General features: G+C 39.9%; 1 protein-coding gene and 1 pseudogene across 1 annotated transcript in view; both read left to right on the top strand.

Moving 5' to 3' along the window:
* GTDC1 (glycosyltransferase like domain containing 1) overlaps positions 1 to 10,175 on the top strand; it is a 240,768-nt gene that overhangs the window by 171,916 nt on the left and 58,677 nt on the right. The window lies entirely within an intron of this gene.
* Positions 3,182 to 3,409, top strand: LOC134392335 (small ribosomal subunit protein uS14-like; annotated as a pseudogene).

Here is a 10,175-nt window from a genome sequence, read left to right on the forward strand (position 1 = left end):
TTTATTTATTTTTATTACATTTATATACCGCCCCATAGCCGAAGCTCTCTTGCAGCAGGGAGTGGCTAGAGCTGTCTCACATATCTAATTGTGTGCCATCACTTGAACTGTTATGTGATTGGAAATTGTCCAAGTGTACATTGGGGAAGAAATTATGCAATCTGTTGAAGAAAACATGGTAAAAAAAAATCACCTTAAAAAGCCATTATGGTAGTCAAACAGGTAGAGACTGAACAAGCATAATCATCTTTAGGGAGGTTGGCTCTCCCTCAACCACCCAGGCAGAATAACTTTGTGGTGAGATTTGTCTCTGTGAACTGAATCTTTGTATACTCCACAGCCATTTGGGAATGACTTTTGGGGGTCATTCCAAGGTTCAGAGTAAGAATGTTGTTACCTCTTTTTAAGATCTCTACCTGAACGCATTATTTTAAATGTCCTTTCCACAGACGTTTACAAAGCAAAGATGTATTGGGAAGTTGCTGTTTTTCATTTTATTTTATTCTTTCAGAACAGCTCTGGTTTTATAGAGTCAATCTCTATGAAGTTTGAAATTTATAAATATAAAAGATATTTCTTCCAGCTCTCATATTTTTATATGTTTTGTTTATGAAAAATGGCTTTTCAAAATATACTGTGTAGCAGCACATAGTCCAGGGCTGCTTCTCTAATAATTTGATCTAACCCAAAACAGCCCTCTAGCCAGAGTTTCTAATGTGTTTTTTATTCATTTGACAATGACATCAGTATCTTTCCATTCTTCTTTTGGTGGTGTTTTTAATAAAATGGTGTATGGGTTGACTGTCGGTGCCAATGTAGAATACTGATTCTCATAAGTAATTTTTCATTAGGCCAAATGAGGTGTTGTGAATAAACATGTACAAAAGGACATGATGACATCTTACATGCAGACAGTGCAAGCTGCACGTCTCTGCTGCAAATTAATGTGCATAGGTGTGTTGGCACGGCTGTTTTCAGTGCAGTGAATGTGTATTCTACAAGCTAGAAAGAATGGCAAATCTGGCAGATTAAATGTCAAACATTCAGGCTGACATTTATAGTGACTTTTAGCATGTTAAGAGATTTCTATTATGTAGTCAAGAATTAGTTATTTTTGCTGTAGTGTTTCAACAAAGCGTTTACAGACAAATGCACCAAGCTGACAGGCTATTTATTATATTTGTGGTACACTAAAGGCTTATTTTTTGTTATATTTATAAACATTTTAACCAGGAATATTACATCCCAGAGGAGCCAGTCAGATTCTGAGGAAATGTTTTAACTTACATTTCCAATAGAGCTTTTTGGCATTAGACATAGGAATTACCTGTACGAATTCAAAAGAGATAGATAACACAAGGACCATGGATTATCATTGACTCACTAAGGCTTACCCCCAGCCCATACTTCTACCATGTAGCAATGGAGGTGCTGCTGCATTCTTACTAAAAAGGAGTACAACACTCTGCTGGAAGAAAAACCTTGGTGAATAAGATGCCACATGTTATTTTTGTCTACCTTTTTATTAAGGTCATGAGCTTTAATGGTGGGAATCAACTGTATCTGATGAGGCTAAATTTTAATTGGAGGGTCTGAGAGCAAAAGGCACCCTTTTTAATCCTACTTTGGTAATGCTGTGTTACCATAGTAGGTCATGATAGAAAATAAAAGACCATCTGCTCTAATAATGTACTTTTTATTTATTAAATTGTAAGCTATTTCACGCTACTTTTGATACCTTGAAATGTTTGTATTTTGAGCTTTCAGTAATATTCACACTGACTATGACGTAGTCATTTAGGGTGGGCCGTTGAGGAGTTCTCCTGACTGCTTGGGATCTGCTTACAGATCTGCTTTCATGTGGCCATGAGAACGTTTGAAGGGCACCTGTGGCTTGAATTTTTGCACAAATTCTGGTCAAAATTAATTTTTGTGAACCGCCCAGAGAGCTTCAGCTATTGGGCGATATAAAAATGTAAGAAATAAATAACTAACTAAATAAAATTGAACTCTGCATCTCTGTGACTAATGACTCCCCTTTTGATTTTACATGGTTTATAACTGGATGCATGATCATTTAAAAATGATTCTGAGTGCACCACTTCAGCATAAGCAAGGATGACACTTCACCTCCCTTAGTCTAACTGCTGGTAGGAACTAAAGTGTTCAGCAGCAGCATGAAATAGTATTTGCTCAAGACCTCAGTGGAGCATGGAAGCAAGGCTGAAGAAAGGCTATGCATGTTCTCATAGCAGTGAGAAGATGCTGGCATGAGTTGGAGTCATGGTAAAGCATCTCTTCTTTCCTTGACTTCATGAGGAACCAACCTTCAGGCTTCCTTCTTCCCCTCCCCTCGTATCCAGGGTCAACCAGGGCAAGAATTCTAGCTCAAGAAGATATAGAACCCCATAGTTGGTATGAGAGCACCGTTATTAATCTATTATAATCCAGAATAGTATAATGTCCCAAAGGACAAAAAAAGGAACTAGAAATCTATCCAGAGCCAAGAACTCCAGCTCATGGTCTCATTCACAGACTCCAAATCCAATCACAAAACATATAGCATGTATATAGCATAATATCAAGAAAAATGTGTGTATTAGAAAAATATATCCATTTTACAGATAGAATACACTAACAGAATTTAATTTTCTAAATATTTTTGTTGTTTTCTGTTAACCTCGGACAAGTATAAGGTTAAATAATGCACATCCCAAGATAATAACTAGGAAGGCTGGGCCTGGTCTTTGAAATAACTAGATAAGCCAGTTCCCCTCTGCCCACATTCTGCCCTTGGTGTCGACACATAACCATGAATAAGAATAAGGGATAGATCAAATATTATGAAGTAATAGGGCTGTTGAGACAACACGTTAAGCCATGGTTAGGCTGCTAACCCTTTTGCAGCGAATGGTTAGTGAGCGTGTTTAAACTTTGGTTATGTAGCCACAATGGTTAGGAATGGTTCATCTGACATGCTAAGTCACGGTTCACATGACACGCTAAGCCATAATGTTTAGCTCAAAATACTTAACCGTCATGGCTTAGCATGTCATGTGCGGGTGGCACTGGGCATGCAGGGAGCCGCCTGGCCATGCGCGGGGCCCTTGTGCGCCTGCGTGGGGTGGCCCTGCCTTTTCCTCTCCCTTCCCTTGGTGTGTGTAGCGAGTGAGCGGCAGCCATGGGCTACCTGTAGCTCTACTGGAGCCACCTCAGGAAGTTCGGGCAGGGCTCGCGAACCTGCTGTGTGCGCTCAAACCGCCACGGCCTGATCCACAAGTACGGGCTCAACATGTGGCTTTTGCCACTATGCCAAGGACATCGGCTTCACTAAGTTGGATTAAGTGCTGGTCTACAGAGATGGCTTAAAGAGATGTGCAAAGAGCCTAGAGGATCCTGAATGTGCGATTCTTGCCATATATGGTGTACATAAAATGAAATTTTTGTGAACCGCCCAGAGAACTTCGGCTATTGGGCGGTATAAAATGTAATAAACAAATAAAGGCATCTGAACAGGGTCAATGAAGAATATATCAGTCCATCCAAGTTCAGTATTTGTCCACAGCAGTTATATTATACCAGTTTATTTGTTTATAATGAAGTGGCATTGAAACCTGACCAACTTCTGTCTATTTTCATCACTTTTAATATAGCCTCAGGATTGGCAGTAGAAATGAAAACCGTACTTGCTTCTTGCTTTACCTGCTTCTTTGTAACTTTGAAGCAACTTCAGGTGCTTCAAAGTGAGGTCAGATCACAAACTATATTACTGCTGGTACTTTTTGGCGTTATGTATAAGGTTATGAAAAGGGCTTCCTTGGCCTATTTGGGGAGGGAGTGGGATCACAGTGACAGATCCCACTTTTGACCTACAGTTAGAACAGTGCCTGGCATCTGTATTTCTGTGAAATCTGGAATCCTGCTTTCCCAGGGTTCCCCGTGACGTCAATAGAGTCTTCCAGTTGTAAATGAGCACGCTCTGTTCTAACCTTCAAATGAGTAAAGTCAGTGCTTGTGGCCATAATTCTATTTCTTATCACCCATTTTCATTCACACAGGGACTGTATGGAAAGGGCTCCTCTAACAGTGTTTTCAGATTCTTCTAATAAGTTATATAAAAAGTCTGTGCACTTTCAATAAGGAAAACTATGTATTGCTCCCAATTATAGAATGTGCTCCCTCAAGGACTATGATTGGTCTGGACTCATGGCTATTAGAAAGAGTGTAAAGACTTAAACCTTTGAAGTTTTTAATGTTTTAATGTTTTTACAGTTTTAATGTTCTTGTTTTTATTATTGCAAGGCATTACTGTTTCAACTTGTTGCATTTGATGGCATTTTAGCAGTTAAGGTGGTATATAAATGTTAATAATAAGTAATAAATAAAAGATAAATCTGCTTTTCATTTTTAATTTCTGTTGATACATTAGAGCATTGTGCAAATCATGTAAGTAGCGGTTGGAAAATAGATTGCTGCATTATTCCTGTCAAGATGACAATATACAGTAGATTATTCTGTGTATGATTTGTAATAGACTGTTTTGTTTTCTAAATATTATAAAAGGTGTATTGTATTTTAGACATAATGATGCACAGTGAAAGCTCAACTATCTAAACCAATTTATAGCTAATTACCATCTAATCCATAGATAGATAGATAGATAGATAGATAACGTGAATACTACATTGGTGGGTGTTGTTGTTTTTATCAGTGGCTCCCATCATCCATACTTTCCTATAGCTCCACAATTGCTAAGATATGTAGAACTACTTGGTGCCAAAACAATGACAAGTTAATGCGGATAATATTTACACCTTGATGTATCATGAAATAAACTTTGCTTTAAATGCAATTCAGTGAAATGACATTCCGAAATATCTTCTTAAAAAACCGTCAGGGTGATTAATACTGTGTGTGCAATGCAAATAAATAGCAGTGTCCTGATTATGCACAGGCTTTCCAGGGGGCTATCTAAATGCATGGAAAGCATTTGGGTGTGTGGTGGTGCTGCATCAATTATACGATGCAGCACCCACTGTGCACCCACCTTGGGGCTTTCCAGTGAAGCTGTGGAGAAAGAAAATCGGGGACTTACCCCAACTTTTTTCTCTGGAGCTAGGCAAGTACGGAGCAACTGCCATCTATCTTCATTCTGGAGTTGCAGTGGAGGCATGGCCCGGCTGATGGTGCCCCATGATTGGTCGCTGTCCGCCTGGGCAGGGGGCAGGCCCCTCTGAAAAGCCTGCGCTGCCTCCCTGCATCAAGAGTTCTTGCTGCCATCTTCCACCAGCAATACTGCTGGGTTTGACAGTGGACTGGTGTTAATTCGGCACGGTGAAGATAGTCCCCTAGGTATAAAAGATAGTTTCTCACTGCTTTCACTGAGACATTGGTGACATCTTATCAAAGAACTGAAAATCTCACAATAATGTGAAGCACTGCATGACCAGGCACAAGATCTGGAATCTTGTTAAGGAGATAAAAGACAATGCAGAATACACACAAACCTCACGTCCAGAAATGGTGTCAATCTCTTTATTTGTGGAGATTTTTTTCTTTTCTGTTTTTAGGTTTCTGAACTATCATTCCTTTAAGGCAAATGACATAATTATCTACCATGTTGCATTTTAAGGACATTAAACCATTAGCAATAATAATGTCCCCAACTGAAGTTAGTCAAGGACCAAGTTCCATTAAAAGCAGAGCCTACATGGTTTCCATGCGCTTGCATGGGAAGGGCTGTAGCTCAGTGGTGGACCACATGCTTTACATACACAAGGCCCCCAATTCAATCCCTGGCATCTCCACTTAAAAGGCATCTCAGGTTACCATGGCTGGGGGGAAACTGCCTGATTCCATTGAGGGCCATGGCAAGTTGGAAAAGAGCATACTGGCCTAGATGGATTGATGATCTGCTTTCTTTGTTCCTGAGCAAAACATTTGAGCTGTTGTCTTCTGTTTTTATTCAGAGAGGCCACTGCTTAGTGGTAGAGCATTCAATTTGCATGTAGAAGGTCCAAGGTTCAAAAGCCAGGATGACAGTAGCTGGACAGGGAAAGAGTTTTGTCTGAGACTTTGGTGACCTGCTTCCAGTAGGAGTAGATAATACTGGGCTAAACCTGACTTGGTTTAAGGCAGCTTCATACTTTAATATATAGATTTAGTCTTTATATCACATGCTAGATGCATATGATGGGGGCTGGCCTCCACCACCAGCAGGGCCTTCTCTGTTGCAGCCCCAGTGTTGTGGAGCTCCCTTCCTAGGAAAACTCAGTGTCTTTTACCAGCTGAATCTGAAGTTTGTTTATTTATTTATTGCACTTATATACCGCTCCCATAGCCAGGGCTCTCTGGGCGGTTTACAGAAATTCTAAAATTGAGATAAAAACAAGTATACAAAATTTAAAATTCTAAAACACAGAACATACACACATAAAACATTAAAAACCATTTAAAAAACTAAACATGTGGGTGATTAAGATGTGCCGCCATATGCCTGGGCAAAGAGGAAAGTCTTAACCTGGTGCCGGAAAGATAGCAGCATTGGTGCCAGGCGAGCCTCGTCAGGGAGATCATTCCATAGTCTGGGGGCCACCACCGAAAAGGCCCTATCCCTCGTTGCCACACTCCGAGCCTCTCTCGGAGTAGGCACCCAGAGGAGGACCTTTAGATGTTGAACGTAGTTACCAGGTATATTCACGTCGGGAGAGGCGTTCCGTCAGGTATTGTGGTCCCAAGCCGTGTAAGGCTTTATAGGTCAAAACCAGCACCTTGAATTGGGCTTGGAAACATACAGGCAGCCAGTGCAAGCGGACCAGAGCGGGTGTTTTATGGTCGAACCTTCTGGTTCCCGAAATCAATCTGGCCGCTGCATTTTGCACGAGCTGCAGCTTCCGAACCGTTTTCAAAAGCAGCCCTACGTAGAGCGCATTGCAGTAATCTAATTTGGAGGTTACCAGAGCGTGGACAACTGAAGGAAGGTTATCCCTGTCCAGATAGGGGCACAGCCAAGTTACTGCTGTGTTCCATGTTTTCTGGATATTTTGCTATGTTTTGGTTGGGATTATGCTTTTAACGAAAGGAGTATGGTTTTAATGAAATGGTTTTAGCTTAATATTGTATTTTAAATTTGTAAACCAAATTTAGATGGTGTGGGAAGGTCTTAAAGTGAGAGTACTTTTTTAAAAATATTCACTATTCCATGTAAAGCTCTATCTTTGTCCACCTACTCTCGTACACAAGACCTTTCTGATTCCAGGAAGGCTTTCTCTCTCCACACCATCAAGTCCTTCCCCATGGGTTGTGCAGAGACAGGATTGGCAGATGTATCTGCCCTCCTCATTTTCATTTCCTCCGTTGTTGCCCCAATGCTGTCTATCATTCAACCTTCAATATGTAATCATGGAGACTTAGTAAATCACCAAGGGTTCTTCCCATGCTCCGCATTATCACTACAGGAATTGTGCTGTAACAAAGGATAGAAAATAGTTATTTCCCCCCAAACATTGCCCATGCAGATGCATAATGGCCAGCACCCTTTGGTGCACTACTTGCAGATGACTACCCATAGGACAGCTGGCTTTATTTATTTATTTATTTATTACATTTCTGTACCGCCCAATAGCCGAAGCTCTCTGGGCAGTTCACAAAAACATTACGATAATCGTTATAACTTATTATTTATACCACCTCTATTGATGTAGCAGGTGCCATACAAAATGTAAAAGGCTCATAATCTAATAAGACAAACACATTAGACATGAGAAAAGAGAAGAGACTATACTCTACCGCTTCATAATAATATCATATATAACCAAAACTGGAATCCAGAAATGTCTCAATTCAAAATATGTCTTTGTTTTCCTGTGGATTGTTTTTAACAGCTTGTGAGAAAGGCCTTTGGAGGATGGGACCCAACGATACAGAGCAGTGCCCAGAAAATAAAATAGAGTTGGTTTGGGATCCAACTCTCTATAAAGATATATACCGTATTTCTTCGATTCTAAGACACTTTTTTCCCCATATAAACAACTCTAAAAACGGGGTGCATCTTAGAATTGCGGATGCGTTTATTATTTCTTAGAATCAAAGCTTTTTTTCTGTTGGTGGTACTGAAATTGGTGTGCATCTTACAATCAATAGCGTCTTAGAATCGAAGAAATACAGTATATGAGAAAATGGTTCACAGCAAACAGAGTCAAGTTAGGAACATGTGAATAATGAAGACAGAAGTTGACCGAGGAAGACAAATGTAAAGGAAAGCAGTGGCAGAGGGCTGCTGGCAAGATAGAGTGGCTAAAGTAATCCAGGTAAAACTAGAGAAAGAGACAGAAGCTGGAGATACACAAACTGCAGGGATCTCAGCCAAGAATTGTAATGAAGCCAAAGTCAAAGAGAAGATTAATTCTATAGCAACAATACATAGTGATGCTTCTTTAACCAATATACAAGCTTTTGAAATATGGTAATAGGCCCATCCAGAAAGAATATTCCTTGAGCTGAGAGGCTAGTTAAAAGGGCATGAAGTTGGTGGTCTCTGGCCCTGTAGGCATAGCGTTAGGCTAAGCTGTAGTAAATTTAGGTTTAAGATTGCTGATCCCTGCCATTGCTTCATTTTATTAATCTACAAACGTGACTCTCAGGCTCTATTTGGCCCCAAAGTGATCATGATCTTAATTGCTAGTATTGATTTAGGAGTGGATTCTTCAAATTGCTACTGTAGAATACATGGATTTGGCCGAGATATCCATTACAATTATAGCCTCTTTGCATCATTGCATTGCTACAAGTGGACAAGATGTTTACATAATGTGAGTGTAATCACTGCAGTTGTCATGTTCAAACATGGCCATTGTTGCTTTTAGCAGTGAAAAAAAATGGCTCTGGAAACTGACCTCCTTGAGGCAGGGACAAGGTAGATTCTCACTATATTCCTTGAATATTTACTTCTGTATTTTGTACTATGGTTTTATACTGTTGTTTTATACTTCGAATGTTTTTAATTTTTGTGAACCGCCCAGAGAGCTCCGGCTATTGGGCGGTATAGAAATGTAATAAATAAATAAATAAATAAATAAATAAAGTCTAATTCAAGGGAAATGGGGAGATTCTTCCTTGTCCCTGCCTACCTGAGTTGTACCCTTATTCTACTGATTCTGGCTTTCTGAGACAGAAATGAGCAGTTGCCAAGGAGTGGGTGAGTACAAGCTTCTTCAAGACCCCATTCCAGAGTGCATTGGTCCAACAGATGGTGCTCCAGTCAAAATCTTCCAATCAATCCCATGCAAGAGGCTGCGTCCCCCTCCCACTATGGTGAATGATGGCCAATGAAACAACCTTCAGTTTTCCATAAGATCCTTGCACCTCAACTTAATACGCTCTTTGAGTTTAAGACAGCCATAAAGACTAATCTCTTCCGGCAGGTCTATCCAGATGAATTTTAAACATAAGAATTTTAAGATGATGTGATTGTTATTTTAATATTTTATCAGTTTTATATGCTCTTTTAACTAGCTTTATGTACTGTATTGTTGTATTTAATGTTGTTCCCTGCCTCAATCCAGAGGGAGAGGGGAGTAAGAAATAAATGTATTATTATTATTATTATTATTATTATTATTATTATTATTATTATTATCAACCACCACCATCATCACCCTTGGGGACTTTAATTCTTGCATTAGGTTAACATATCTCTCTTCCACCTCTTTTTCCTTTACTGTGATGACATCCTACTTTTAAACCAAGAGCAATCTGCCAGGTAAATTGTGTCAAGCACATGTTGGCATACCTGAGTCTAGACCTGGAGTGGGCTGGTGACTGAAGTTACAGGCAGAGGTTATAGGTCTTTTGCCTAGGCAAGGTCTACCTGCTGTATTTCAGTCTCCTATCCTTCATTCACTCTCCTCAGGCACTCTGAGCTGGAGAAGTCCCTAAAAATTCTCTCCACTTAGTTTTCTCTTTGAGCTTGTTGTTACATTTTGGCTGGCACATCCAGAATGTTTGGTGACAAGGAAGCCTTTCGGTGAAGTCTATGCATTTACTTTCATGTGATTAATAGATGATAGAGCCACAACTCTGTGGAACCGTTCAAGTGGTTTCCATATGACAGCTATAACATACGAAGTGAACCGAGATTATCCCTATAAGAAAAGTTTGAAGACCCTTGCATTGTT

The sequence above is a fragment of the Elgaria multicarinata genome, chromosome 2, assembly GCF_023053635.1.
Source record: "Elgaria multicarinata webbii isolate HBS135686 ecotype San Diego chromosome 2, rElgMul1.1.pri, whole genome shotgun sequence".
NCBI lineage: Eukaryota > Metazoa > Chordata > Lepidosauria > Squamata > Anguidae > Elgaria > Elgaria multicarinata.